The sequence below is a fragment of the Galendromus occidentalis genome, unplaced genomic scaffold (assembly GCF_000255335.2).
Source record: "Galendromus occidentalis unplaced genomic scaffold, Mocc_1.1 scf7180000077511, whole genome shotgun sequence".
In the NCBI taxonomy this organism is placed as follows: Eukaryota; Metazoa; Arthropoda; class Arachnida; order Mesostigmata; family Phytoseiidae; genus Galendromus; species Galendromus occidentalis.
This window is the reverse complement of record NW_003805499.1, coordinates 675035-700004: the sequence shown is the minus strand read 5'-3', so window position 1 is coordinate 700004 and position 24970 is coordinate 675035. Positions and strand designations below refer to the sequence as shown.

The 24970-nt window shown below is 52.6% G+C and overlaps 1 protein-coding gene across 1 annotated transcript in view; it reads left to right on the top strand.

The window, feature by feature from the left end:
• Window positions 1–24970, top strand: part of LOC100908381 (nuclear factor of activated T-cells 5) — a 32062-nt gene that overhangs the window by 1867 nt on the left and 5225 nt on the right. The gene's annotated exons all lie outside the window — the stretch shown is intronic.

The window sequence follows — 24970 nt, the reverse complement described above, 5'->3', positions numbered from 1 at the left end:
TGCTGTTTCTCACTGAAGCAGCAGCGATGAACGAGCAAGCGAGGCTTTCAAATACAGGCCTTGAAAAACGCGCGTTTTTCTGCCTTGGCGGCCGCGGCATCCGAAGGGGCACACCACCGCGCCGGATGCAACGGACTGTGATCAGCAGCACAACCAACAACAACGACAACAAGAGCAGCACTTGGCGTTGCTTGTCGGCTTGTACCATCAGCAAGGATCGCAACAACGACTCAAGCAACGGAACAAAGATCAAGATGACATGATCGAACGCTCAAGTTCAATAGTCACCGATGTCAACTTGTTCCAACACATAAGCACGTTGGAAATTCCTCCTCTTGGAACTTCCCTCCAAAAAGTTTGAATCGCGATGGGGGTCCCAGACCTGGCTGATATGCCTGAGGGATTCGGTCCTGGCGTTCTAGACGCCCTCTCGCTTTTTGATCTTTGGAGGAACCATCATGAGGCTCAAAGTAGGAGTCGGGGCAATATATCCGTCGAGTCCGCTATGTCTCATCTCGGCCAGAGATCCAAAGCGATTCGTTTCTATTCAAAACGCGGTTGATGATGTTCTGGGTTTCGTGCCATTCACGCCTCGATCGCTTTCGCTTCTCGCGAGCTAGCGTTGGCATTGGTGGCGTTGATGACGGTCTCGTTGTCGTTGTGGTCGACATTCTTTGTCTCACGCGCTCCTCCCCGACATCGAGCGCCGCCAAGTTGTGGCTTCCTATGAACTTGCTGATTGATGTTGGAAATATTTAAAGGAAGCGCATCGCTCAACAACTTTCAATGCCGCAATGCTTATTCCTTCTTCTTGTTCTGCTTTCTCGTCTCATTCATCCCGAGTGACGTGTTCGCTCGTTGCTGCTGCCGTTCTCATTGACCGCGCCGAGGAGGAACAGCGCACAACATTTCCGATGGGTTTCATGGCAGCAGCGACCACAGCGATAACAAGAACGACGGGTCACATTCTCTCAGATTGAGAAGGACATCGGAATTAATGCTCAAGCGGCAAAGAATTCAGTTCCTTAGCATCAGATACGTCTAGAATTCCGCTCAATTCCAGCTCCGGACCACATCGCTAATGCCACGTCGGCCGTTTCTGGCTTCGCGAAAATGTTCAAAACGAACGTGTGATTTCAAAAACCTTTTCTTCTTTTCCATGAACGAGCCACAGGGCCGGCGAAGACATCTGTCTTACTCGTTGGCGTCGGTCGTCTCGACGGCGGCGCACAACGATGCTCCGCTCGTGGCCGTCGTGCTCTTGTTCTTCAGCATCTTCATAATTTCTTCTGAAATATATTAATCGTCGCAAATTGCTTTATATCCCGATGACGATCACGAGCAAGCGAAAGCTCACCGCAGTCTTGCGTGGCTCCGTATAGGTTTCCATACTGGATCGCCTCGGCGAGAATAATCAGCTGCACTTCAAGAGCGCGCTGCCGCTTCCTAGTGCGCAGGAAACGAGCGAGATCAATTCGTCTTAGTCTGTCTGCTTCGAACGGTTTGATCCACTTCTCGCTCCGCGAATGGTTCGTTTGTGTGTGATCACCGAGATATCATGAAGCTAATTGCTGAATCCTCCGGACTTTATCCCGTGGACCCTCTGATTAACGACTGGGTCCAAGCAAACAAAGCTCATCGAACATGTGGTTCCGGTCTTTTCTGGAAGCAGCGAACGATCTAGATCCAGAGTGCCAGGTCCGTGGAGCTCGCAGCGATGCCGGGACTCGTTCAGCTCGCATCACTTACAGCGAGGGTTACCCGGAGCTCCGCTTTCTCATCGCCTGCCCGTTCGCTGAATCATGTACATACCCATCATACATACATACGTTCCCCCATTCATCTGCTGGCTTGGGAGAGGGAGATTCGGTACGGCGAATATCCTTGCTTTCTTCTCTTCGATGCGTTGTTTCATAGCATACTTCGGAGAAAGCGAATAATTAACCGGCTGTCATCCTTGATCCGATTGAATCGGAATTAGAATTTCGACCCAGCAGTCGCCGCGGGATCGCGACAATAGCGATGTCGCCGGGCATTCGGAGCCGGGTATTATTTCGGCGATGCGATGAAGGGAATATTCTCTCCTCTCGGATCGATGTTCTTGAAATTCATCAACGTGCGCTCATGTGCTCACGAGCGGTCTCGGAACGATTTTTCGTTACGATTGAACCGCACTGAACGCTGGACTAGTTTTCGCTAGCTAGAGCTCAGCGAATAGTCGGCGGGGCGGCGTGTTCGTCAGTAGGAATTTTCGTCGACCCGGTGCGATCGGTACCATTTGAACGAAAACACACACACATTCAACGTGTGTGAGCGGCGTCAGCGGGCCGTAGTTGTCCATCGTGACTCGTAAAACTCCACTCGGCAGCCACGGCAGGGAGGCAAGGAAGCAAACCAATGAGAGGAGAGCCCGCCATGCCAGACTCGCTCACAATGTGTGCAGCAGTTTCAAGAACAGATGAACAGCCGATAGATGGACCCACTATAGGCAGTCACTCATTCTGCTGCCGCTGTCAGCGTAGAAAGTCACATCGAATGGGTAACTGGTGTCGACAAAGACCATGAGTCTTCTTGCTTTTATAATATCGCACGCTCTCTTGATAGCCAGCTAGCGGGTGACCGGCCAAGCGGCAGCCGCGAGCCTAGTCTGCGCGGCGGCGGCGGAAGCGTCCGCCAGCGAGACCCAGTCAATCGATTCATTGTGGCGAACGAACGGGCAAGCTCTAGCCGCTAGGAACGATTCAATCAGTGCTGCTGGGCATTTTTTTTGCTTCCTGCATCATAGAACGCTGCGAGATCCTTACGGTCGGTGCAGAGACGTCACATATTCTCTGAATGGGCGAACGAGGAATGAAAGCCGAGTGGGCACGGAAATCATGACGACGATGATTAGGTCGACGGACAAGGCGAAAGCTGCTGATATTCCGTCGGAGTCGCGCCGCTCATGATCAGACAAAAACACCCAGCGAGGTCCCCACCCAAGCAAGGTGTCTACAACGAGCGCGAGGTTCCGATCTGACCTCTCTCGAAGCCGTCGTCGACGTCAGCAGTGGCGGAGTGGGGGCGGCAGCCGGCAATCCAGTCGAACGAGCATCCGGGCGGGTAGTTTCGGGATGTTGCCGACAGCTATTGAAGCGGAAAAACCGAAACAGAAAAACGAGACTAGATACTTCAAACGCTCATGAGTCGAAGTTCCTGGCGCTGAGAGTGCGTCTTTTGCTCGGCAACGTGCTCGGCGCTAATTTATCAAACGAGGTCTGAGTTAGGGGCTTCGCGGCCCGCCGACATTCAGCGTCAAGTTATCCGGAACTGGAGTTTTATTCCCCCGAAGCGGGGCTCCTCATTCCATCTTTTCGGGAGCTCTGGACGAATGTCGGATCGAAACCCTTCCAATTGCGCTCATGGCATCAATGTGTTCCGAGCGCTCAGGAACGCTCCTTCAGAGATTATCGTGCCGGTGATTAGGTTGAACCGAACTGAACGAGAGGTGGGGGATTACATATTGGCCGCTCGTTGCCATAGTTGCTAGAGCTACATGACGAGAGCTGTTGACAGGAGCGAATGGGCCCAACCCTTGAGCTACTCCGAGCGCCGCTGCTGCAACCTCCGCGCCGCCACCGATACACACGATCACAACCAAACACAGAGACACACTCGGAAATAGATCAGCGGGATTCCTCGCTCACGTTGAATGGCGAATCACGCTATCACAGAGAAGAGACTTATTACTACTTTCAATAATCGACCGCAAGCTACGGAGGCACGTATCTTGGAACAATTTTTATTGCGAAAAAAACACAACCCTGCACTGACACACCATCGCTAGTTTTTATTCCGCCGAACGCCGAAATAATTACGAAAGGACCTGATTCACTCACGCTACAACCGTTTATTTGGAGAAGAACGCATCCGATTCCGCATCATTTGAAGCGATTGAAGGTTATCTAGAAATCACGTTATCTAGCGGCAAAAGCGACAGACGCTTGAAATTTTCTGTCAGAATGTCTGCTCAAGTAGGTCATGATGAGAACTCTCCTTCTTCTTCGTTTCACCGCACGAAGACCGATGTGGAATTTTGCGGCGACCGCCGCTTCAGTGATTCGCGAAAAGAAACGAGTATCTTACTTTACCATTCTCGAGGAAAGAAAATGAGGAAACGAAAATGTGACCCGCAGCAAGGACAACGTGGAAAAAGAAAAACTCCAGGAATAATGGGCTACCGCCTTGCGAACTTGAAGTGGGAGTGCTTTGAATATTCAGAACTGCGGGTGTTAACATTTGAGGGGTTTCGACGGCGGCTGCGGCGGCGGATCATTCCGCTGAGGTTTCGTCTTCCGAAGTAGGGAGCGCGCGGTCTCGGTGTCATGTCCACCCTCGGGGATTTCAACCTCTACATCGTCAACGTGGCCGACGACGACATTTTATTTCGCGTCTCCCGCTCGCGGTGGCTCATCCCGGAACTCTCTCGGTCCCGAGAGCTCATGGAGGAGCGATTTATAGTTGAATGTAAGGACTCCCAGGAAGCACGCTCTTTCTCTTACTTGTGGGGAGCCGAGAGCCGTTCCGAGCGTCGACGAGAACCCGAATGATTGTGATTGCTCGTCAAAGGCGAGAAGTCGATTCTCTGGCTTACCCCGATGACCGAGTCGGCAACCTCGAGAACTTGTTTCTCTTCCAGTCACCTTATATTCAGAAGGGATAAGAGCTTCGGTATCATCGTTCATCTCGACGATAAGGGAAAGCGATCCGTGAACTTCGACAAATCAAATCATAGCTCTTCCGAGTTCCTCCTGTCGTGGCTCCTCTCGAGAAGTGCCCGTTTCGGAACAGTGAGGTGATCATTGCGTTCCGTCGTCGGAGTGATGGCCGGCTGAAGTTGACGACAATGTTGACGGCCAACAGAAGAATTCAATCTGACTTGCCGAACGAACGAGCGAGCGACCGAGCGCTAACACAGACGGCAGCCGCGGCCGTCAGCAGCCGCGTCGGCGATAACGCAATTTCCTGAACGTTGTTTGAACAACCGACAAACGGAGGAATGGACGAACAGATAGCCGATTTATTATCGCTGAGCAAGGATCCAACCCGGTAGAAGTCACTTGAGCTTCAACAATGTCACCAAGGTCGCGGATCAATTCCCTCTGGTCCCGCTCCTGGTGAAGATGATTAGGAACCCATTGGAGAAGTGAATTTACGGATGGAGCCCGATTTCGGCCCCGGTGGTACAGCGAGCGGTGGCACCGAGTCTTTTCAGGGGCAAGACACGAGATTCTGACTAGAGCTCGGGGGAAGGGGCTAAAGGCGGACGGCCGAGGTGGAGGAACTACGGGGGCCTTGACCTCCCAGCTAGCTCCTATCGGTTGATTTCTCCGTACTTGCTTTCCGTCTTCCAGGGAGGCGAACTGCCAAGGGACACTCGGTTCCCGGAACTCGAGAAGAATTAGAAAACGGGGTTATCTATTTGAGAGCTGAGCGCCTTCCCACCGAGAGTCGCATCGAGCGAGCGTTCGCTTGGCGGGATGTAGGATGAGCAATACCGTAGGAGCGGGGGATCAAGGAAAGTGTGACCACCGAAGAATTCTTCACGCTCCGCTTTGCCCCTCTGAAGTACCAACGAAAAACTCCCCGACCACAACGAGAGAAACTCGAGCAAAAATGCTGTTTCATCGTTCGCGGATATTTCCAGAATTTCGAAGCCAGTAATTGAGCAGGTTCGTGACGGCTTTGTCTTCACGTGCTCGCCTGGCTGCAATTGGAGGAAACCGGAGCGATTGATTCAGTCAGACAAGGGCTCGGAATCATACGAACGATATTCTAAATCACTGGCAATTTCGAGTCTCGAGGAACAGGAAACTATTTCGGCAACGTTTTGATTGGAGCGAAGAAAGCGTCAGTGGCGACTACTGCTGTTCACGCTATCGAGGTTCGCGCGCTCCGTGTCATCCTTGGGCTGCTTGTGCTTGCAATGAACGCCGTCATAGATGATGACCATGCACCTAGGAGCCACACGATCGATTCCTCTTTCTCGATTCGGCAAATGCTCATCGGGTTTTATTTCATAGAAGATCACCGATGATATAGCTTGACGCTATTTATTAGGAATCAGTTAAAGGGCTTCTTCAGCGCTGCGTGTTCGTGAAATTGTGACTGACTGCGTGCGTGACTGAACGCGTATCGTCAGTCCGTGAATCCTCGGTCGGGTTAGCCGTTCTTGGGTCCGGCAGCGTTAATGGGGAATGCGTTCTTCGATTGGTTCGAATCGCCGGTCTGCGAAAATGGCCGTGCGACTCTGTGAAACGTTTCGCGCAGGATTCTTCAAGCAGATTTTTTTCGGTTGGCAGCAGATTTTTCTTGTTGGCCGACGGTTTTAGTCGTCCCAAACATCGGAGGCGGCGAGGAGTCTCGGCGGCGAAACCATGATCGTCATCATCCGCCGAGAAAGAAAATAAGAGTCTTCTGGATGTTCCAGGCTGAAGCTATTGTTGCAACGACAGTCCAAACTGTCCCAGAATCTGAGACTTCATTTACTTATGTATTATACATTTCAACAAAAGAGCACTCGAGCGAGCGAGCAACGGGCTGAAGGGCGGGCGCATTGAGCATCTTGTATTTGAAAAGCAGAAGAAGCCCTGTTTTCTCGTCGTCCGCTCCCATCAATTCGCGCAGTCATTTGTTGCTCCGCCGATTCACCCATCCTCTCGTCCCATATTCCTTCAGAGCTCCGATCATAACAATTTTCGGCTTTTCGCTCTGGTCCGTCTGTCTTCGTACGTAGAGTCATCGATGTCACGGGAAGACAGAAAGAAATCGCACGCAGCCGAAGCAGATAGGAAACCGAAATGCAGAAGAAACGTCTAGAGCTATTCGTTTCCATTGGAAGAGGTCAAGGCGATCTCTTGACTTTCGGAGACATAAGGAAAAATCTACGTCTGTTGTTTCTTCAAAACGTTCCGAGCCGAGATGTTCCATGTTAACGAGGAAAATTGCTGTGTGTTCCGCGTAATGACTCGCAATCGGATGGCGACAAAACACGAGAAACTTGCAGACCGGGAGTTTTTTCCGCGGGCGTGCCTTTCGCTGCTCATTTCAATCGCGCGTCTGTCTCCAACCTTGCTATGCTCATTGTTCACCATCCAAATGACTTTCTTACTACTTGATTCCGATTCCCGCGGAGAAACTCATCGAGTGGAATAGTGGTTTTCCCTCGGAAACTCCGGGGGAATCCCGTGATGCCTCGGTCATCCTCGACAACCGGGGAGCGATTGCGGGGGATCGGAGCAAACTCTCCCTCCCCTAGGCTGAGCGAACCCGACTGGAAAACCGTGACGTGGGCTCCGGTTTCATCGATTTGATATTGTTTCGTGACCTGATGATGCATCAGGAATGGCGGACTCGGAGGCAGTCCTTGAATGCTAGTCGCCACGCCATTGCGGTTGCGATGACATTGTGGTCAGACACTCTCAATTAGGATTTTTCACCGAAGGTTCGCGGCTGTTCAATCTTTCACAACATCGACTTCGCGGGTAATCATCTGAAAGAGCTTTTGTTGAATTTAACGGCAGATTGTCATCGAAGTGCAAAGCATTTTCCTTAGTGAGCCCGAAACAATTTTCTCAGCGAGCGAAAGTTCTTGCGATTTGTCTCGAGATTAGTTGGCAGAGCGTTGGCGGTAAGCCTGAAACTCGTTCACATTCAGGGTGATTCTGACATCAGACAGGAGAGGATTATAAACGCCAATGTCCCTGGACGGTCGCTCAGCCGAGAAGTACATCTGCGATCCTGTCGATTGTCCACGCGGACGGGATCTTCCTTTTCGTCTACCGAATCGGCGCAGTCAGCCGCAAACGAAGTGAGAGGCCCCGACTTCTTCTGTTTTGCGGGATGCGCCGCTCACGGCTGCCGTTGAGAGAATTAGCGAGAGGAGAGGTAGCAAATCGTGTAGTGAGGAACTACGGAAGAGCGAAACATGGATATTGTTCAAAGAGGTGGACCAGCCCTTCGATTCTTCTTCCTCTGTGAGGATATAAAATTTTCGAAATTCGGGGATGCGGAGAGAGTCGGAGACTGTTCAATAGAAAAATTCATCATACGCGGGACGAGCTCCTCGACCGTCGCTCCCTAATCGAGATTTTCTCTCCGACGCGGGTACTCGGATTCTGTTCACATCAATAGCGGATTTTGATTGTTTCTAATGACCCCTTGTCATTTATCGAATCTGGTTCACGTTATTTCGGTGGAATGTCTCATGCTCATGGAGCGAACAAACAAAAGGACGAGGAATTTCAGAGTGAAGCACGGGAAGCGACCTAGGGTCAGCTCTTGTCAGAAGACCCGAAGACCTTGTTTTCACAACGAGCCAAATTTATAGAGGCGATTAATAGCCGATCGGGACACGGTCGAACTTTCGTCGAGACCCGCTGATGAAGTTTGTAGTGAGCGGATGTTACAGCTACTAATAAAACATCTTTTGTTCGAGAAACTTCCGGATGAATCCGCTCTAGATTTCCATGTCGGCAGCTTTTCGCGAAAACTTCGAGAGCGCTATTGCCGCCAGCTATTCGGCTCGGAATATTCCCAGTCGCTTTCGCTGCGATTTCCGATTCGAATTTGTATCGTTAGACCGACCGTAGTTGGTTGGAGTCGACGTCATTTTCGACGACCAGAAGCACTGACTTTCTGGTGAAGTTTCGCTTCTTCTTCGCTTGCCGAAGTCGTTGTGGTCGTTGATGCAGATGAGCTTACTGATGCTCGGATTTCCAGTGCAGCGCTTCCTCGGGCTCATTGCTCTCTCAGTAGGAGGATTGGATATTATTTTCGTTGCTTCGCGAAATTATGTACCCGGGCGTTTGATCCGCGGAGTTCTGCAAGTAACACGATCAAGAATATCCGAGAAAAAGAGAAGAAAAATCTAAGGTTGCGACTTAAAGTCTGCACCGTGAGAAGCTCGGCTATCGGATGCGAACGTTAGTCGGTGCTATGATGAAGAATGAGTGAGGGGCGAGGGCGGTTCGGAGAAGATTTAACGGCGAAAATCATCGAACGAGAAGGAGCTGCCGCTGGTCCCCGCGCTTCTCTTTGCGGTCGCCGATGCGACAGGCATGCTACCGGCCTGTCCGCTTCTGCTGATGCCTTCGTTGCTCGTCGTTCGTATGTTGCGCGCCGTGATTCTGCCGTAATTCCCTCATGTTGATTTATACTCACATTTATCTCGAGCCCTGTTTTTTTTCATTTTGTTCCTCGTTGGAAGTGTTGAGGGAGAGACTTCAAATTTTTATCCGAGAGCCGCAGCATCCTCCGACGAGCACTTCCGCTGGCAGTCAGACACGGTGCTATTTGTCTGCTTGGAATATTCGAGCACCTTCGATCTCTGGTAGGGATTGGATATCCGATGACGAGTCGATCGAGTTATGCGCCCGAACCGTCGGTCGGTGCCGTCGATTGGCATAGCGAGCTCTCATGTAAATTATAGGCGGATCGCTGGGTGCGCGGGCATTCTAGTGCGACAACTACTTTGTTGTAGTAAACGCCGAGTGACGCGCCATTGAGTCCCCTGCTCGGCGGACGAACGAGCCATCAAGCAGCTAGGCGGCAAGGGCCACGTCAACCGATGGAACAGAGTTATCGCTTCAATTGCCGCATTTTCGGATGTGAATCGTACGGCTCCAATACAATCATAGTAATGATGGCACAAAAACTTTGTCAAGGATTTCATATCTCAAATAGTCTTTCGACTGTTTTCGGAAAGGGGATGACAGCAAACAAAGGGACTCCGAGACTCGGGCAGCCATTTTTAATAGCCATGCGCCGTCTCAGAACGCAGGTGTGCGCCAGCAATGTCATTTAGGCCTCGCGAAACTGCAGACGGAATGATTGGACGGATGAAGCCGCAACAGTTGTCACCGACACTATGGCGGAAGGATAACCTTCAGGGAATTCTTTAAACACGCGCCTCCTAAGTCTCTCATTGGAATGGTGGTGCGGGGGGCGGACGAACGATCGGTGACATTGGAAACGGGCAGGTAGCTACAGCTTCGGCCGTTCATTCCCGCGGCGAGTCGCCTCCATTTGTCCAGAATGGAAGGACAAGTGAAAGTTTCGGATCGATTTACTCCTCCGAGAATTTAGAATGAGGGACCGTCATCCTTATAACAGGTTCCGGTCCCTCATGACTCATGACCCAGATAGAAAGTCCGAGATGGTCGATTGGTGAATGAATGGAATTCCGTCTGATCTCCTCGAACACTCGGCCTTCCTTAGTTTCGGCGAGTCGGCTCGCAGCGCTCGTCATCGCAAAATTGAGTTCCCTCATCGTGCAAGCTTTGTTCCGACGTCAGAGTCGGAGCAGACTAGAGCGAGAACGCCTGATTCCGCAGAATTGACCTTCACGCCAACGTGGGTCCGAAGAGAGACGCATCGGCAAATTCTTCGGCCACGGCTCCTGATGCGACTTCAGAATGATTGCGATCCGTTGGGCCACTCTCCGAGTGAGGCAAGAGTACGGGCAGCGAAAATTCCGGACGAGTACTTATTGACCACTGTTGCCCCGCCGAGAAACAACTATAGCGGTCCGTACAGGGAATATAGAGCAGTGAATGATGAGGGAAACGAATGAGTTCTTTTCCGTGATTCTCTGAGTCGTTGTCAGCATTGTCGTAGAAGACGGAATGACCCTTTCCGATGATCCAGCCTCAGCGCCAGCAAGTATGGCATCGGCTTTGTGGGCGCACCGTGGCGTGAGAAAAAGCCAACGGAACAAATTGTCGCTACTCAACAGCCGAGTCGACGACCGCTCTGCTCCGGCGTCAAGCAGAAGATGTTGCCTATCTTGTTCGATCTTATTTTCCATTGCTGATATCCTGAACCTCTCTCATCCCCCGCCTATCTGATCTAGGGGTCGAAGGACTTTCCCAAGATGCTCGGCTCCGACCGAGGAACGTCCCCGGACCATAAGTGATTGATATTTTTCCTTTATCTCGGACCCTCCGCGGCGAACGCAAACTGCATTCTAACGCGCACAAGATTTCAACCCAATGTGTTTCGTGCTCCGACCCCGCGGCAGATGCTCGGACTGGATCTTTCGTTACCCCGTGTTGTGTTGCTGTTGACTCGAGAATCCGAGCCAGCGGCGCGACGTCGGGTCTTGCAGTGAATTGTGTCGCTTGATTTTCCGGCGGGGTTCGTTTGGCAAACAAGTAAGCGACAGACGGACGGACATTCGAGAAGAGGGGGAGCACACGACGGCAGAAACTTAGGCAAAAGAGAGGCTGATGAGAAGTTTGATAATCCCATCCCCTGCCCGTGTCTCCCTCCGTCCCTGTCGTCTAGAACTCTCATCGGACCCCGCCCTATTCTCCTCCGTGTACCCTCATGGTCGCGAAATCTCTATCTATCTCTTAGGAGTCCCTTTCCTTCATTCGCTGAGAAGGAACCGCCGAGGGAACAGAGAGCACCTGCGATAGCGACCGCTCTCTCTCGCTCTCTCTCTCGCTACGACGGAGTCGTCAGCCGAGCGGGCAGGTCGGCAATATCTGTTCTCCTGAACGGCGCATGCCATGAGGGTAGGGGACATTACGGGGGAGGAGAAAGGGGAGGTCTGGACGAGGAGGAGGACGAGGACGACGGCGACGGAATAGGGAAAGAGATCACAATCATGCATATCAACCGAGCCCTTCCCTTCATTTCCCTCCGGTGGTTCCCATATTCTTCCCCGGGCGTCCCTACTCCCTCCCCTCCCATCCCCAGCCCCTTCTTGTCCCGCCGATATTCCACCCATTTGATTCCCCCAGGTTTTCAACGCTTCACCCCAGCCCGAACGAACGACATTCGTCTTAATGTCGCGCGGGTCACATTTCCCTCAAAGCTCACTCGGGACAGGAGCGGCGTTCGGAATCTTGTCGAGATTCCGAGCGCTCTCTGGGAGTTCACGGCATCTGAATGAGCCTGAAATGCTTCTTTCAGCGAATTTCCCTCTCTGTGTCTGGGCGATTGCTTCGAGAAGGTGGTTGCACCAACCGGTAACCAGTAATAAGTAATGAGGATACGATTTCGAAGCTCCACTGACTTCAGGCTACAGTAACCTCCAGTGAACGGAGCGAAATGCTAAACTGTCATCTCAAGTCCTGTGAGCCTGATCGAGACCGCGAGAGAAGAAACCAAGTGGAAAAGAGAGAACGGAAAGTGCACGAAGGAAGACGTCAGAGCGGGAGGCAGTCTCCGGCTGGATGAAGCAAAAGAAGCAATTCGTTGAGGCCAAGTGGTCTTGCCACGCGGAAATAGCTTCTTGCGTAAGAGTTCTTCCCCTGGACCGGTCATATCTCGCGAGCGGACGAGTAACCTGCACATTGAGAGCGCCGTGTTACGAGATTCCGAGCTCCCCGGCCCTTCCATATTTTCTTTCCTTAGATCGACAGATCCTTCCATGGTATTTCCTCCTATCCTTGTCTGTGCCGTCTACACATGTCCTAATATTGCAGCTCTTGATGATGATGATGATAACGACGTGCCTCGATAGAGGCTCGCTCGCTGTCTGAAGTTTTCACCCTCGTTGATGAACCCGATCCGTGGGCCGTGCTCCGCGACAGCGGATTACGAGGAGCGAGCAATAGGACAAGGAATATGCTCACCGAAGTCGAGTCGCTTCCAGGCGCTCGCCTCGGCAAAGCTCGCTGTGCGGAGGTATAATCCGTTTGGGCGAGGCTACGAGTTTCTCGGCGGGAGGAATATCCCTCGGGAAGATTCTTGAGAACTTTCGAATGAACTCCGTCCGATTAACCATATCCGTACTGTTCAGCAAGGAGTCTTGGGGGGTTAATGCGGAGCCGCGATGAGAATCGTCAGACAACTTTCGTTTGGTGCGAAGCTGTGAAAATTCCAACCCTCGTCCATTGACGACTTCCCTCTCGGATTCCCTCCTGACTGAGTCTTCTCAGCAATTCGTTTAGGGATTCCACCGGAAAAGCTACCGAGGGTGCTCTCTATACGACTTGTTACCCAGTTACAGGCTAGGGCCTCAATTAGCGATTCAGGCGAGGTAGAAGACCTTGAAATCCGGACCCTGGAGACCGGCTCGTATCGAATCTCATCGGCCGTGCCTCATTCGACTAAGGAGCATTTATAATATCTCAACTACGCCCTGGCTAGCAGCCCGTACAGAGAATGAAGCAGCGTCCCGTTCGAATTCCGCAGAGGGCGCGCGGATCGGCTGTCTCAGACAGTAGGTTTCTCTCGGGATACAAAGCTGGGGGAACAGTGGCTTGCTTGCTCGGATGGTTGGTGTTGGTTCGTATGTAGGCGGCAAGAGAGGCCAACCATATAAGGATTCGCGGGGACGGGAGCTCCCGAGGGGGGTTCCCGCAGGATAGAATATGGGGGCCCAGAGAGGGAGAGGGAGCCACAGGGCGAACGGCCAGCGTGGCAGAGCATAAACACACACACTTGCATATCAAACACCACTCATCTTCTGGCGACTTCGGAACGCCGCTACAGCAGGACACTGGGCTCGACATCTGATTGCGCTCGCTCGAATGAGAACTCGAGACGCATCCGATGCCCCCGCTGTCCAGGTACGCGTTACGATCTACGAGATTCCGTTCGGGACGCGTTTTTCTCTGCATTTCGTTGCAGCCGGCGAGAGCTGCGGCGGAACGAGCCTGGTCACAGCCCTTCTCCTCTCACCTAGTCAATTCAAGAATTTTATATGGGATCCATTCCATACCCCGAGGACTCTATCGGGGTGCGCCCCTCCATGTCTGCTGCAGGGCTCACCGCAGAAAAATTAGTAACTCTTCACTTTTTGTGCGAATGTCGGGAAGGAAAACACGAGCAGACTTGCTGATGCGGAGGAGGGTTGGAGAACAGCATCGGGAGGTGAAGCTCTCTTCCGCTCGGCGCGGGGTCGGGGTGTGCGCCTTCAAGCAGGCGCCCGGGTTCGGAACAAGGGACTCGGATCGGGGCTGGGGAGGAGGGATACAAAATAGCAAAAGAAATGCAAATATGCTCGGGCGTGAGATGAAGTGCGTCAAATGAAGAAGACAACGCTCCTCGAGTGTGATATAAACGAATTTCGCGGGCGCTCCCGAGAGCAGCGGGACTTCTCGCAGCTGAATCTCCCTATAGTTTGCCCATACTTCGTTTGTATCGGGAACTCACGAGGAGAAGATAGTCACCACGTACACGAACACGGGAGACGGGGAATTTTCTCGACGGCAACTCCGCCAGGTATCCTCCCCTTAATGCCGGTCGGAGAGATCATACCCAACGCGGAATGCTCGTTCCCACAATCAGCTGTCGACTTTGACCACCTGACGCATGTCGGGTCTTTCCTTGAACGCCTGACCACTGACGGACGCCATTAGAAGTGGAATTCCACGAGGAATTAGAGGAGACTGAAACCACCCCTCGGTTCTCGAGGGACTTTGGACTTCCCTCACAGTATGTACATACATATTTCCATGCGAGCATCCATCCATGCGCAGTTGTGCACGCTACAGCCTAGATTAATATCCTAGCCGGCGACGAGCGCCATCCGAGCAGCGCACCGGTGCGGGCCGGCAATCAAGCTCGCTGCCTGACTCGCAGGCAAGCAACCTGAGGCAAGGGAGCTCCCGACCCGGAGGTGAGCAGCATTTCGAGCCGGGCGAGCGAAATGCCGTACAAGCAGCGTCGAGCTCCGATGGCAGCAGCGCCGAGCGATGAAAGAGCGGCGAGGGGTGTTTTGCTAAGAATCCACCCGAAGAAATTCGAAGCCCACTCGGAGCGGAATTACGAGGAACGGAAGGGTTACGAAACCTCGACCATCGACTGTCTGCATCCGATAGGAAACAATGTTGTCCTGAGTATGCGCTTTTGCTGGACCTCTTCCTGATGTATGCACAAGAGTTCTAAGCTATCAATTCTCTGATGTGTCCTCCCGGTATGGTTTTCGCGATGCTTCTCAGACACAGCTCCATTTAGGAGCTGCGAATAGACGATGTCATGGGTGAAGTCCCCCGCAGAGGTGTCAGTCGCGCACGCTGCGACGAACTAGCTTTGCGGGCAAGGGGGTGGTGGTTCCGAAGGGAGCGGGGTGTGATGCTCGTTGTTTCCTGTCGAACGAGCGATCGAGAGGAACAGAAAGAGGCCGGAGAGGAACGCTTTTAATTCAATTTGGTGGCTTCTACCCGTGGCTCTTTCAAAGGGAACGGAGGAGACGGAAAAAGAAAGAGTGCGAGAAGGAGGTTGAGAAGGGAATCGGAACGGGGAGGGGGGAAGGGTCAACCTAATACTCCACTCTGACTGAGAGCTAGCCGGGTTCCTGCTACGAGTTTGGCCGACGACGTCGGAGGTGGCGGCAAGCCTGGTGGGTGAAAGAGTGGCTGAGTGAGTGAGGGAAAGAACCTTAGCAGTTGAGAACGAAAGGAGATTACTGCCTGCCTTGCTGCTGCTCCCGCACTCCCGTCTGCAGACCGCATCGCACTCGTCGGAAGAACGATGCAAGACGAAGGGAAGAGACCGGGGCTTGGACCGGGTCTTGGATGCTGCCGCTGCTGCTGCTGACGAGGACCGCCGCCGCGATATTTTACTTCCTCCTGACTGAGCGGCGGGCGTACGACGAGCAGACAGACGAGAGAAGGAGAATCGAGGCCCGCTTCATTCAAACTTTGTTATTGCTCCGATATTTTAGAGCGTCGCTCCCCATCCCCCGAACGACATGGTAGACTTCTAACTGTTCCCTCAGCAGTTCGACATCGAACGACATTGTATGGTTTCAAGCAAGCATCTTTCGGTCAATCCGCGGATTCGCTAAGAGAAAACAGATAAGAAGAACAGGAACTCGGAGTTACTCGTGTAATCATTAGGAATCAGGAGCTCGCAATCTCCTAGGTGTGAACGATATTCTTCCGCGAGGGTGAGCTCACTCAAACAACATTTCAACTTGCATTGAATTCATTCCGGGGCTCGGAACTCGCAGCCGCGACTGCTCCTTCTCATCGGCAGCGCGTCGGTCTGCGGGTCCGCTCTGCTCTGTAGGTTTGTACGCTCGGTCAGTCAACAGGACTCCACCCAAGGAGTTCCCGCCCGAGAGTCATACATATGAGCGCCAGCGAGCGAGCAAGCGAGCGGTTCGGTCTGAGACAGCCGAACAGACTGACTGAGAGAGTAAACTTGTAGCTACAACTCTCGCCGCCATGGAATGAATATTTTCGCTCTTTCTCGAAACACCTTCGCGCTGTCACCTCCAGCATGCATAACACGTAGCGTATCTCGTGCTCTACTCGGCGCTGGATCTTGCGCAGCCAGCCATCCAATCCTGTTCCCTGAGCCTGCGTTCGCTCGCAAGGAACCCTCACTCCATTTTTGTAAATTAGGCAAATGGAGCCCTAGCACGGATGCCTGTTGGGATTCGTTCAATTTGTTTTTGAGCTCCGCTCATAACTCGTCGACTGCATCTGCTGCTACCGCTACCCGAAATGGCATCATCGGTGCTTGTCGAACTCGCAACGGCGATCCTTGTGATTGTGTAGAGGACGACACGGCGCTATTAATAGAACATCTGTTGGATTCGGTTCCATATTGTGACTCTGCTCCTGCTGAGGCTTCTTTTGTTTCCTCCTGCCGCTTCTTCATCTTTCCCTTATCGTGTGCTTACCTCGGTTTTTTTCGTCGAGGAGTTTCGCGACTCTGCGCCCTCAGCGGGAAGAATAGCCTCGGAGGAAGGAGAAAGGTTGTTCGCTCCACTCGACTCCCTCGGAACCAGGAGCATGTAGGCCCTCGGAATCAGAATCTGCCGAGAGAGAGAGAGAGGGAATTTCCGCTCTATGGATGAGCTAGAGGATTATCCAGTTCCTTTAAGCTCTCTGACTCGACGCCTATCTCGTGGAAAGGTCTTCAAGGTTAATCTGCCGATGGGAGCCGATCAGTTCTGGGAGGAGGCGAAAAATGCCATGGGGCGAGCAATGATGACGATAATGCTGATAGCAATGACAACGATGTCCAGCGCCTTGCGCGCGTGTAAGTGAGCGAACGGACAGACGAGTCAGTCAAGCACTCTGGTCAAATATTCATGGGTGCTCTTCATCCTCTCTCCCGAGTCCTCGGTCGCGGCACCGCCATCGAGAGTCGTCTCTGACTAAATGGCTTGCTGGCTGGCTGTCGAGCAAGTAGTCAGGCAATAGTAATCCACTTACTGCAGACATAACGTCAAGCAGTGAGTTTAACTGACCCACCGAAGCGACAGGGTGACCGACCGACAAACACAGACTCCGACAATCGAGTCGCGGGTCTCCAACACTCGGTGGGCCAGTAGACAAATTCATCCATTCAAACATTCATTTAGGCAATCCTGTTTGCCTCTTTCGCGTTCGCTCCACTCTACATATGGGTGGATGGGTGAGTGGGAGGTGGATGCACGCAAGGCGAAGGGGAAACAGGGCGATACCGCAGCAGAGGCGGCGATTGCTACGGTGCAGATTCCTCATGTGTTTTGCCCATTGTGAATGCATTCAAGGCCCGTCCACCTTCCCGGACCTTCTCTCCTCTGTCCCTAACATCCCAGCCATAGACCCCTGATGCCCCCCATCCCTTTCGTCGTTCCCTCGGCTGCCTCCCCTAAAAGTCCCTGATAACAATATACCGTCAGCTGACTCTTCCCGGCCTCGCTCCCAAGTTCTGGGAGCGAGAGTGAGACGCTTGTCAATGGACAGCGCCCTCAACTCTAATTGTTAAGCATTTGTCCACAAGCTGTTGTCCCCTCTTTCGTCCGAAGCTCCGCTCGGCCCCACTCGGTCGCTCCTCGTCCCCCGACCCTGTTCGAGGCTGCAGCCGTATCCAGGGAGAACATGAGAACCCTCTGCAGACCTAGGACGAGACGTCTGATTGCGAGGCACTCAAGCGCCCCCCGTGGTAGCGGAGCAAAACTCGGCCCAGAAATTTATAAAGCATCGCTTCTTCAGCGAGCTTCTAGAAGAAGAGAGGAGAAAATGAGGCGCACGAGGACGAATCGATTAGGGGCGAGTACTCTCCCGTTCCCTCCGGAACTCGCTCACTCGCCATCCCGCATTCTTGCGAGAGATCGTCCCGGCTCTAGGCGCGCCCTCGTTCCCGCTCCTCCCCCCTGTCCCTTCTCAACTACTTTTAAATAGCGGTACGGCATTCTTCGTCGCCGACGGCGCCCATCGTACGTTGCTCCGCTCGACGATGTCGATGTGAGATATTCCTCGCGCTCCAGTTCAGCTGTCGAGCTGATTTCAGGGACAGAAATCGAGCTTCAAAACAACTCCATTGCGCGACATGTTCCGAATTGGAACTTCGAGAACGAGGCTCGTTCCCGATTCGGGAAAGGGATCGACATCCGGAGCCGCCGCTCCGTGGGAATAGCATTCGGGGGGAATTCTTAGGAAACCTCATCTGGGCTGCTCCGGAAGATCATTCGAGTCCCGAAGCCGCGCCGGTATCGATGCAGATTCATATGTCCGTGGAGGCAATTCAACCGAAAAGATCGTTGAAGGGAGATTATGTGACGTATCACCTCAATCCGAGTGCCTCAGAATCGCTTCTATCCGACGATGAGGGTGGATTTCGGCTGTGCAGAATCCTGAAGCGCAGTTCGTGACGTCATACTTCGTCTTGGTCTCGTAATCGATAGAGATTCTCGTGAATTCTGGTCCCACGGTCCTCATTCAATCTCCCATTCTCAGGTGCGGATCATGCGATTCATCGCTGAGTTCCACTGCGAGGGTTCGGAGAAGGACCGGTGAATGTACCCATGAGCGAACGATTTGAAATGTCATTTGCGTCCTTGCGGTCCGGACTGAGTCGGCCATAGATTCAAATTCGCATTCAATATCGACGACGCGAACGAGAGTGCTTGATCGCTTGCTACCAACGCAGCGATGTTTTTGGGATGATGCGGAAAACGTGATGATGTGCGATTCGCCGGTCCCCTTCCGTGCGTCATGTTGTCTTGAGCCGTCACTTCATTCGGATCGGCGCCGACGTCCCCGTCGACGGTGTTGTCCATTCCTGGAGCGCTCCGTGGAAGAGGAGAATTTTAAATCGAAAATCGTCACAAACTTACGGCGATTTTTCTCTTCCCAGGTGAGATGAAACAACAGCCTTGGGGGCGTAAGCTTACCGCGGAACGAATCGCGGAAGTGAGATGCCGCTTCCTGCGGAGGGCGAATTGCGTACCCCCCGCGTCTGAAGATAAATTCTAAGTTCTGGCAGCATGTCGACGGCACGCCGCTGATAAATATTAGAGCATCGACGATAATGATCGATGTCAACGCCGATAATTGTTTAGGCAGTTGTCGTGGCAACTGATAATGATTCCTGGGGCCAGATTATCATATTTATTGTCATTGGACTTATCTCCGACGCCACCCGTCGACAATGCCGGCCGCGTTCGCAGCGGCCCGATGGCACACCGTATCCAATTTGTTCTATGTGTACCATCGTGGCGCCCCTGCTCGACAAGTTCACGACGAGCGAAGCGAGCAAAGGAAAACATTCCGGAGGAGTGTCGATCAGATACAAGCGGCGCGGATGGTCTGCAGCTACTGCAAAATGCTCCACGCGGGTTGAACTTACACGCCGAGCGATGCACCGGATGTTTGCGAGATCTTCGAATACTCGATGACGGATCCAAGGCTCGGGAAATCTCGGGGAAGAATCTAAAGAGATTTCCAAAGCGAATTCCGCAGCGACTCCGTCTTGAATTTGGTGCTCGGATACCTCTTCCTTATCTGATGCCAATCCAGGCTAATCCGAGTTGGAACGTCTCTCGCAGAGGATCACAGCCTTCGACATTGGGTTCTTTCGGTTAGGCTGGAACCCCCGACGGTATTCTGATCCGCGTTCTTTCGGGATTCATCAATCACTGCGATGTTGGGCGGCACGTGAATCTTTCCCCGGATAGAGGTTCTCAAACTCGACTGAAGATCTCAGAATCGAGCTGAATGTTCTCAATGAGCATAACATGAAGTCATTAGCGGCTCCTGCGATCGGCCTCGCGGGTCTCGGATGAAGCCGACAACATGCTCGTCCGCGGCGCGGCGGTGACAGGAGAAGGAAAAAAGGACTCGGGAGGATTCGGCTTGCAGGGCAACGGGGTCGCTGCTCAGATGAAGACCCGCGTCCCATGTCAAAGACAGCGGACAGAGGATTCATTACATACAACGCCTTGACAAAAACTTCGGCTCGAGACCGTCGAGGGCGCCACGTTCTACTATTTGTGAATTGGGGACAAAGCGCAAGCATTGGGATGGTTTCGCGTCTCGGGGAACACGGGAGGGGTACAAGTATACGGGGCAGCCGGGTGGGCTGTGAAAGGGTCTGAGCGTGCTGGAGGAGCTTTCGGGATGTCAAGCGTTCGCAGTCCACGTAACAGCGCCTCGGAGTCGGTACCGACACTGACAGCATGTCAACGCGAATCCGGAAAGAACTGTTCCAATGTATTTGAAGGGCTTGGCCGCTGCCTGCGACAAAGAACTCCTTGGGCCATGGACGTCCTTGTCGCTGCTCTCGAGAGCTATCAAGCTCGACCGGGCTCGAACCAGAGCGAGAGGAGCGGAGGAGTAAACTCGAGTCGACTCCTGCCTCAGATTTCCGCTCAGAGTCTGGGTAACGAGCTTTCGCGCTCTGAAATTCTCACAGCCGCTCTTGTGAAGCTCCGATACCCGGAGGGACGGATTTCGATGCTCGGGCTGAATACTCATCTTCTATTGAAGTGAAGTCCTCCGCTTCTTTTCGGAAGCGCTGCCGTGGATTTTTCCTAATCGGTTCGCTCTCCGTGCTCTCGGACCACGACACTTTTCGTCGACCGGAAGAATTCCTTCTTCCTCTTCCCTCGAGTGGAAGGAGTCTGAATGCCGCCGCTCCATTTACTCCGAAGTGGGTCGAGCTTCCCGCACGCAGTGCCCTCGGATTTTTCGGGTCGGTTGAGGAGCGAGCTGTCGCGCAATGTTGTAGTCCATCCCCTCTGCGGGTGCGTGAGGCATTTCGTTTCGGGGAAAAAATTATTTCCACGAAAGCGATTGCGTATCCTCCAGCTCGAAGGAGACCGCATCAAATTCCGACCCTCTGCGGATGCATTGAGTTCAAGCGAGAATTTCCGGTCTCACTGAAAATGAGATGCTCCCCTTCCGTCTACGGTTTCCGAGACTCAACGTGTGAAACTCCACGTCACACTGCAAGCGAGTCGATCTTAAATTCAGTCTCGATCCATCAAGTCGGCACAGTAGGAAGTCGTATAAGAAAGGCTCGGAGAAAAAAGACAGTTCGAGGTCACACATCGCCCAGCTCGGTCATCAACGAACAGCGATTCCGAACAGTAGAATTCCGTCCTGTAATTTTCATCGCGTGGTTCCGGGTGTCGCACGTCATCTGCGTCACGGGCGTTCGTCTCGGCCGCGGTATGGGAAACAAAACTGGAGGAGCCATCCGCTTCGTATTTGATTTTCTATTTCTTTCGGTGTTTCTCATCACTGGTTGAGCGCCTTTTGTCGTGGACGATCGGCTGACACATCTGATGATTGTCGAACGGGGACGAAAGTATTGAGAGGAACACGATTGGAACAGCCGCCGATTCTCGTCTCACGCAGGTGGGAAACTTCATGCCGCAGCTGATTTGGAAAAAACCCGATACCTCATTAGCGGAAGTGACGCGCACTGGAAAACACAGTCCGAGCGATTGGCCGCTCGAAAAGTATTCGATGAACATTCCCTCTCGTTCTCGTTCTCCTTCTGTATGTTTTCGGGAAGATTTCGCACGTTTATATCAGGCACTCTCAATGTTTTTCGACTGCGGCGAATATCCGATAAATGCGGCGGCTCCCCAAACGCCTTCGACAACACGCTTTTTCGGGCTATGTAGATTCCGGAGCCCGTCTTCCTCCCATCTTTTCTGTGTGCCCCAAAGAAGCGTCGTGATTCCATCTCACGGATCACCGATCGAATTTTCTGTCGAGTGATCCTCCATTCGATTTTCCCCGACGTCCGCTTCCCGAATCGTCACTTACAATGAGAAGCTTTGGCTCGTCAGTACATTTTTGTTCCGCCATGAAGCAACAGACTCGCGATTTCCTTCCTTTGCGAAATCGAATGCGAGCGAGATCTTTTGCGGGCTCCGCGAGTTCACTTCATCCAGGCTCTACTCGTTCTCTACGAGCTCCCCCCGAAGACGATCAAAGATACCGAAGATCATCCAAGAGGATTCAGGCTCGAAATTACCGATCGACCGTCAACTCTCGCGAACAACTACATAAAGAATCTCTCTTCGGCCTTGTGTCCGAATGAATCATGCGAGGGGCTCCGAGGGTTCAATCGATGTAATTTGATGTCGGCGGCCGGGCCGATGCCACGGATCGACTCGACGATCGGCGCAGGGTGAAAGTAATGCGGAACTTTTCCTTTTCATTCTCGCCTGAAAAAATGGTTGTTGTCGTTTAGGAAGAGCGTTCATTGCGAATTGCGTCAGTCAAGCTCATCGGTCGAAATCTCCCTCCGCGCGAATAGCGTTAGATGTTTAGAAGCGTCAAAAATGATTGCATTGTTTGAGATCTTTTCTCGCCCGCTCGCTGAAGTTCGTCGAAGAAAAAGCGATTCCCGGCTTCGCTGGCGACATCGTGCACCCGCCCTTCGACGACGACGGCAACGACATTTACTCTCGCACAGGTAACATCGTTCGGTCGTTCATTCGTTCGGCTAGCTGACCCGACTGAAGAAAGGGAGAATGGCGTTTCGTTCGAAGAGAAAAACCATCCACGCATTTCGTCTACATTTTCTGACAGATGCCTGTGGATTGCGTCGAGATCTTTGCGATCACGTGGAGGGACAGACAAATCTCTTGCGATTCACGGGATTGCCGTCGAATAAGGCGTGCAGCGCGAGCTCGTCGTCGTGGGGAAAAGAACTCTCGGAGCTACGAAAGCAAACAATAGGGGGAGCGAGTATGTAGAGGGAGACTTCAGAGTTCCAGCATTGCGTGCATCGCGCTGGTAGCGGTATCCTCGTTTCGTTGCTGATGAGCTCGCTCGTCAGGCGAATGCGGCGAAAGTTTGAGGCGATCCGTTGCTGACGTCTACGATGTATCGAAATTCTTGTCGTGTCGGCTCTGATGTGTTGTTTCTATTTTAATCCGGAGCTCTCTCCTCGGGAAGCCGGAATAGAACAGACGTTCTTGTTTTCGAATCATAATGGCACTCCGCGCGTCAGCAGCTCTTCACACAAGTACTGCTCGTGCTTCGTGATCGATTTCGGGGTCCAGATTCCCAGACTACGGGGACCGGCGCGATTTCCCTCATTTAGCTCGACGGACACTTCGCCCCGACCGTCTCAGTCCGTTTGTCTGTGTGTCTGTCTGTCCGACCGCGCGTCGTGCGTTCCCGTGTCCATCAGTCGAGCAAACAGACTCTCTTCGGTCGGTCGTGGAATTTTTTTCCGCGTCGTGGCTAATTGAAGTCAAATGCACGCTAGAGCACGCGCATACGTTCGAGGGGATCCCCCGCGCGCGAGATTATTCCGAACTTGTCGAAGGGATCCCACGCCCGTGCTGCTTGCTGCCATCACGAGGCGATGCGCTGATGACTTCGGGAAGTAACGTCTAGTCGTTCGACTATACTCGGCTACGTCGCCGGCGCTCAGCCCTTCATCCTTTTACGAGTACTCTGTCGAGAGGGATGGATATTAATTTGAAAAATGGGTCGTCACTCCTGCGGTTTCCGATCGCCGATCGGATTTTCTCAATCCTTGAACACCGACGACTGCTATTTCTGGAAATGCCGCTCGATGCGGAAATTTCTCATTCCGAGGCAATGATTTGAGTCGTTGGAGTTTTATTCCGGAAGCCGCTGAGACAATATATCTGTCAGATTATTCCCGAGCGTTAAACTTTCGGTGCACGGTCGGGTGTAGGGTCAAGAGGATTGATGATGCGATTGATGGCCGGTAAGACTGATCGATGGCAACGACAGATAAAGAGACGAAAGCGCATCGACTGACTGGTTGAACTTCGTCGGATGAGTCGCTCTACGAAGGGAGAGCCGCCACGAACTAACTGACAATGTTTTCCGCTGTCGTTTCGCTTCAGAAACGAAGAAGACGAACAGCGTTTGGTACCCGCCGCGTCGTCGTTTGGTTGCTGCCAGTGGCCACCAGCACCGCCGCCGCGGCTCTCGTGAACGTCGTGGTTGTTGTTGTTGTTGTTGTTCGCTTCAAGTTGCTCTGCGTGGGTATTATTCCATGTATTTTCTCAGTTGCATTGCGCTCTTCTATTCTTCTCGCTGAAAGACGCGCCGTCATTTCGCTATGCGCCGTCCACTCTCGTCCGCGAATGTCTGACCGGCAAGGTGGTTTGGATGGAAAAACACGACTTTTCCTTTCATAATTCATCGAGAAGCTCCACTCGTGTTCCAATCGATCTTCACGCCTCTTCCGACTGTTTCCCGTGTGGTTGGGGACCTGACCCGATTTCCCTGTCGCGTGCTCAAAATTCAAGCGGGTACAAAGGTCGTCCCGATTCATCCTTGTGTTCTCGAAGACGCTCCGGATTCCTAATTAGTTTTGTGTGAGCCAGGCGGTCGCATCTGGACTCTTACGCAATCAGAGCAGTGACGCGGGCAACTTGGTCCGCGAAGGTCAGAGCCGATTCCGAGACAGAATACGATGCGGCTCGTACTGATGTTGATAAGGGAGAGCGGGCCCGAGGGCCGAGATACTTTGATTAATGACGTGACTCCCGAGAAGCGGGTTGTCACCCATCGATTGATATCAGCATCACTCGATCACTTTTTTCAACGATATTCCATCCTCGATTATACTCCAGTCAAGATGGTAGGTTGGTTGGAAAAAATCGACGATGAAATAGATTACATATCGTTCGAGCGTTTCCAAAACTTCGTCGCTCATGCAACCCCGATGGCGTGTTCCTGTAAGAATTTGTTCGCAGGGGAAAGCATCGGTCTTCGGATGATTCTGTCAAACATACCGCATTGAT